Source organism: Octopus bimaculoides, chromosome 17, assembly GCF_001194135.2.
Source record: "Octopus bimaculoides isolate UCB-OBI-ISO-001 chromosome 17, ASM119413v2, whole genome shotgun sequence".
In the NCBI taxonomy this organism is placed as follows: Eukaryota; Metazoa; Mollusca; class Cephalopoda; order Octopoda; family Octopodidae; genus Octopus; species Octopus bimaculoides.
In genome coordinates this window covers 48827635-48833457 of record NC_068997.1, presented here as the reverse complement: position 1 = coordinate 48833457, position 5823 = coordinate 48827635, and the positions used below count along the sequence as shown (strand labels likewise).

Genomic DNA, 5823 nt, shown 5'->3' with positions numbered 1-5823 from the left:
TCATAAGATAATGATAATATATATATGCCTGTGTGTGTATGCATTTTTATTAGATATATAAAGCATAAAAAATGAGAAAACATTTCGGAAGTATCTAACATAATGTTATTTCACATCTATAAATGAAATTAATTCAATTAAAATTCGATCACGTGCTGAAGTTCATCTGTTAGTTGCAGTGATACGAAGCGTCTATAATATTTGTAGAAACACCAAAGTGATGATGAAGTTATTTTCAAAAGCATTACTAATGCAAGGTTGTTCAGAGAACATACGTTTGCAATATATATCACGGGCAATGTTGGATATCTTTTAGCCTGGGTAAACCGCCACAGAAATTCCACAACCAAAACCAGTATGTGTATATATATATATATATATATATAGTGTGTGTGTGTGCTTGTGTGTGAAGAATGGGTTTCACAGAATTCTCTGGAACTTCAATACTTTACTGCCATTTGGCAGAATAATTCATATTTGATCCCCAAACATTCCGGAGATGTGATACATTTGATAGCACAGTCATAAAAGCTGCCAGTAGGAGTGACTGTTTTTAACTTTATGTCACCAAATGTATTCTGTCGCTTGGAGAAACGAGCACCCCTCTCTGTAGCGTCGTTGCGTCTCTCTGTAAAAGCATAAAAGGTAAAACAATATCAAAAGAAAAGGAAAGTGCTATAAATTCTGTACTTACATATGCTCGTACTCATTAAGAAATATACAAACACGCGCTCATACATACAAACACACATATATATGTTTATATTTGTATATATAGATATTTTTCTTTCTCTATCTATCTATCTATCTATCTATCTATCTATCTATCTATCTATCTATCTATCTATATCAATTATGTATGTATGTATTATGTATATGTATGTACACACGCGGTTTGTTTGAAAATAATTGCTAATTTGTTAACAGACAAGGTAAATTGCATCCTAGTGATTTTCTTCAGCCCTCCCAGTAGATAAGCACATGTTTCTATATTCCTAAATGTAAGCACAGCTAGAAATGTAAAATTATAAGTATAAGCTACCTGAGTATTTTTTAAATTTTGAAAGAAAGACTACTTTATCCATTATATTCATAGGAAGTGAATATAAGAAGTTTCATAGAGAATTCTCTTCATAGGCGAAGAGATTCAATAGTTGGTGTATCCATATACATTTGAACGAATCTAAAATCATTTTTGTATTTCAACTCCAACTTCAGCTAAAATATTTTTAGGACTTTAAATTTCCTGCTGCTGTATATTTTTAGATTCAGCTATTAATTTTATGACTACTGCGCTCGCATTTCTCCTGTTAGTCAACTCTTTGTACAGGCATTGCTTCCGACAGTCTAAAAACTGATATTACTGAAGCAAAACTAGAAACGTATAAAAAAAGGGAAAGGTATTGAATTTGTGGTAAAATCTTAAACAACAAGAAAGTTAGATTTTGAAATTGATAAAATTTTCAAATTGATAAAATGTAAATTGTATTAAAATGCCAAGACGAAAGAGAAGAAGGAAAAGAAAGAAACAATACAGGAATTAAACGACGCCTGTCTGAAAAATAGGGCAAAAACCGGTTGGCCTGTTTGAGGCAAAAATCACCTGGTCATTTTCATATTCTGAAGGTTTAGATAAAATATCTCATTGAGTTATTTTATTTAAATGCAACTAAAACAAAATGATACAGAAATAATTTACTGAAAATGTCAACGTACCCTGTATGAAATGGAGAAAGTATAAGAATTTCACATCACATCCCAATCCATTTAAATCTGACAAAATATTTGGGTCGTTGTCAAACTTGTCTGAAAATCAACGACGTAATTTTACTATTAGCTGTGTATAAACACATGATTAATATACATACAGGAACACACATACACATACACAATTGCAAAGAACACACACATGTACATACATATAACTTGCTGAGTTTGGAATAAGAAGCAGTATTCATACTCATCCTGTCCCTCCAAGAACAATAAGATTCAACCATTAATGTTCGTTAATGTTCCAGTTTTGAATTGTTGAAGGTGAGTACATTCAGAAACGTCAAGATGAATGAGGAAGGAAAATAGTATGGAAATTTCTCTCACGTTTTCCATGTGTGTGTTAATTTTTGTCTTCTGCCAAGTTATATATAAAGATATTTTAATCCGAAACTGAAGAAATTCCAAGTACATTTTGCAGAAGTATATCTCTATTAACATTTTCATTTGTAAATATTAATTTACATTTTCATACAAGTGTTTTAATATAGTTGTCATCCAGACAAACTTCAAATCAAGACCATTTAAGTTTGTTTAAGAATTAAGATGCGCAGCATTAGCTTGAGTAAGTTCGTCTAGTCACTTAATAAAAATATTTGATTTAGTATAGAATGAGACAAAATTAGCAGATCTGTAACGTATATAACAGGAGGGAAAAAGATGTGACCTATACATAGAGGAAATTTACCAAATTCTTATATTGAAAAAACAGTTGCTTAGCCGTAGACCTAAACAGGCCTTGAGATGTCCATACCTGCATTGAGAAACATTTAGATACTTCCATTCAGGTGTTGGATAGGACAGTATCCGCTGCACAAAGTTGAAGTGTCTGAATTTAAGGGGTAAATGTAAGGATAATATTTGGTTTAACTTTCAACTAGTTATCCGCATTCTTACAAGCTTAAAATATCGTTTTTTTTTCACAAATCATAGCAACACATATAAGACAGAGTAATTTCCATATAATCTAAAACTCAGTTAACAAGTGAACGTTTCGTATGGGAATCTTGACTATATGTATGACAGAATTCATTCAATCTATTTAATTATATTAAATTTATATTCATTTAATCCGTTTTAATACGTAAATGAAAATGTATTAAAACAATAAGATATACACTTTGACCAAATTTATTGTATCGAATTCTCAGTTTCGTCTTGGACTTAAGGTTAACACGATATCAATTACAAAGTAAATTCCATCGCCATATCAATTTTCAACATCTCTCGTTCATTCTCCTTTGATGTTTGAAACCATAGAAAAATAAGGATATAAGCTATCCATGCATAAGTAAACTCAGTTAGCTGCGGACCTTGCTTGTAGAAAGACACTGAATGAAGGTACATGGCAGAATATTGCTGGTTATATATGCAACTGCACATCTATGCAGCAAAAATACGCATATACATGTATGTATGTAGGCATGCATGTATGCATCCATGCATGTATGTATGCGTACATACATGTTTGTATGTTTTATGTATGTATAAGGATGGAATGGATAGACAGAAGATTGATAGATAGAGAGAAAAGGAATAGGAGAGAGAAGGAATAGGAGAGAGAAGGAATAGGAGAGAGAAGGAATAGGAGAGAGAAGGAATAGGAGAGAGAGGGAGAGAGAGGGAGAGAGACGCTAAAAGGTCAGCTTACATCTATCGACCTCAGTGCTTATCCAATTATTGCTTGTTATTGTGATATAGGCGCTGGTGGAATTATCGGGATTCAAGTAACATCTGGATGTGGTCACGTCGAAGTTGGTAGAATAGCACGAAGCAGTGTCTCTACAAAGTTTCAGACAATCAATGAAAGTTTTAGCCTCTGGTCTGACTCCGTTTCCGTCATTTTTAAACTGACCACCGTAAATAATATTTACTGGACATTTTTCTGTGTTATCAAAACGAAATAAATAAATAAAATCATTTATGAAATTAAATAAAAAATAACTGCAAAATTTATACAAAAAAATGTAACATAAGGTGTAGAGACATGGTTAACAAAGTTGTTCATAGTTGACGAGAACGAGTAGTAGCAATACAACGTCTCTGGTCAACCAATCTTTTATCAGGTCATTAAGAAGGAGATGTCCGCTTTTCTTATGCACCAAGTTTGACAGTCGTTAACTCTAATTGTTTTATCCTGACAATTCCTTGTTTTACAACATTGAAGAGTTACATCATCACTTTTCGAAATACAATTCATGGTGTCTGACTATATTGTGATCTTTCTCTTTTGAATCATGGATAGATAAAAAAATCCGTGTTGTTTATGAATATGAGTTCGGTCGTGGAACCAATGCATCCCAGGCAGCTTGAAACATCAATGAGGTATTTGGTGAAGATGTGGCGAATGAACGCACTGTACGTCGATGGTTTGAGAGGTTTCGGTCTGGTTACTATTCTCTTGAAAATCAGTCTCCTGGTAGACCTGAGGCCAAGGTTGATAATGATGAGCTGGAAACTGTAGTGGAAGCGGATACATCTCAAACTACGCGTGAGTTAGCAGCAAGGTTTGATGTTTCGATTCCAACTGTATTGGCCCATCTGAAACAAATCGGTAAGATAAAGCAGTTGGACAAGTGGGTACCACACGAACTGAATGAGCATCAAATGACACGTCGTCTTGAAACTTACTGTTCTTTGCTGTTACGGCATAAAAACGAAATATGTTTGCATCGAATTGTTACGTGTGAGGAAAAAGGGATTCTTTTCAACAATAGCAAGCGTTCTACATGGTGGCTGGATAGCGACGAATTGCAAAAACACAATTCAAAAAAGGATATTCGTCAAAGAAAAGCTAATGGTGTCTCTGGTGGTTCAGCGGTGGTATCATCCACAACAACTTCATGAGACCTGGTAAGCCAATTACAGCGGATGTATACATCAACAAGCTGGATGAAATGATGCGTGAACTTGCAATTAAACAACCGAGATTGGTTAACAGAGACAGGCCAATTCTGTTGCAAGACAATGCTCGAGCATATGTTGCACAAAGAACGCCACTTAAGTTACAGGATCTGAACTTGGAAGTACTCTTTACACATCATATTCATCAGACCTCGCACTAATTGACTATCACATTTTCCAGGCACTAGACAACGTTTTACAAGGAAAAAACTGAACAAGGTGCGAAAACAGCCTTTCGTGATTTCATCACCTCTTGCTCTCCAGAATTTTTCTCTGCTGACATAAATAAGCTACCAATAAAATGGCAAAATTGTGTTGATAATTTAGATTTGATTAACTGCATTGCTTTCAGTTCAAAATTGGACATTTCATTCTTAATGACCTGATATTAAGCAGTTCACAGATCCAGTTTTAACCATTCGGTACTATGTCTACCTTTGTAGATTATCAATCGAAGTGCTTACTATAAATTCTAATGTATCACAAATTCTGTTGTTGATTCTGTTGCCTTAATCGGGTTACATCTGTATATCTAGGCCATGTTTAAATCTGTTTTTATTAATATATGAGACAACCAGTTAAGGAAAATATTGGTCATCTAAAGTTGTACCTTTGGGGATTTTTCAAGGATGGAAGACTTACCTGCAAACTATATGTGGTTTGTCCTTCGAAGGTTTCGTGACAAGCTGGCTAAGGACAGATAAAGAATAATTTTGTACGCACAAAGTCTTAGGGAGGAACGCTTTCGAATACCTCCGTAAATCGTAAGTACAATCGATTCTTCCAGTTCTCCCTTTGACACTATGATTAACTGGCCTTCCATCGACTCTTAATGGATATGCTACCGATATTTCAATCAATGCACAAAAATTAAATTCCTCCAGATTCCAAAAATCAATACCAGCCAACGTTTATCAGGATGTTTAAGCTCAACTGCGTGATTTCTTCTCACACTGCTGCAAGGTTGACAAAATATCAGACAACAACAACAACAACAACAACACCAATAATAATAATAATAATAATAATAATAATAATAAGAAGAATAAGTGGCAGTAGCAGTAGCAGCAGCAGCAGCAGCTGTAGTAGTAGTAGTAGTAGTAGTAGTAGTAGTAGTAGTAGTAGTAGTAGTAGTAGTAGTAGTAGTAG

General features: G+C 34.1%; 1 long non-coding RNA gene across 1 annotated transcript; it reads right to left on the bottom strand.

Annotated features, from left to right (window-relative positions):
* Window positions 1–392: 392 nt before the first annotated feature.
* Window positions 393–3650, bottom strand: LOC106868216 (uncharacterized). The gene is made up of 3 exons (XR_001409240.2): window positions 3422–3650; window positions 1717–1806; window positions 393–628 (listed from the first exon to the last, which is right to left on the bottom strand). It is a non-coding gene; the product is annotated as an uncharacterized LOC106868216 (long non-coding RNA).
* Between the last annotated feature and the right edge of the window lie 2173 nt (window positions 3651–5823).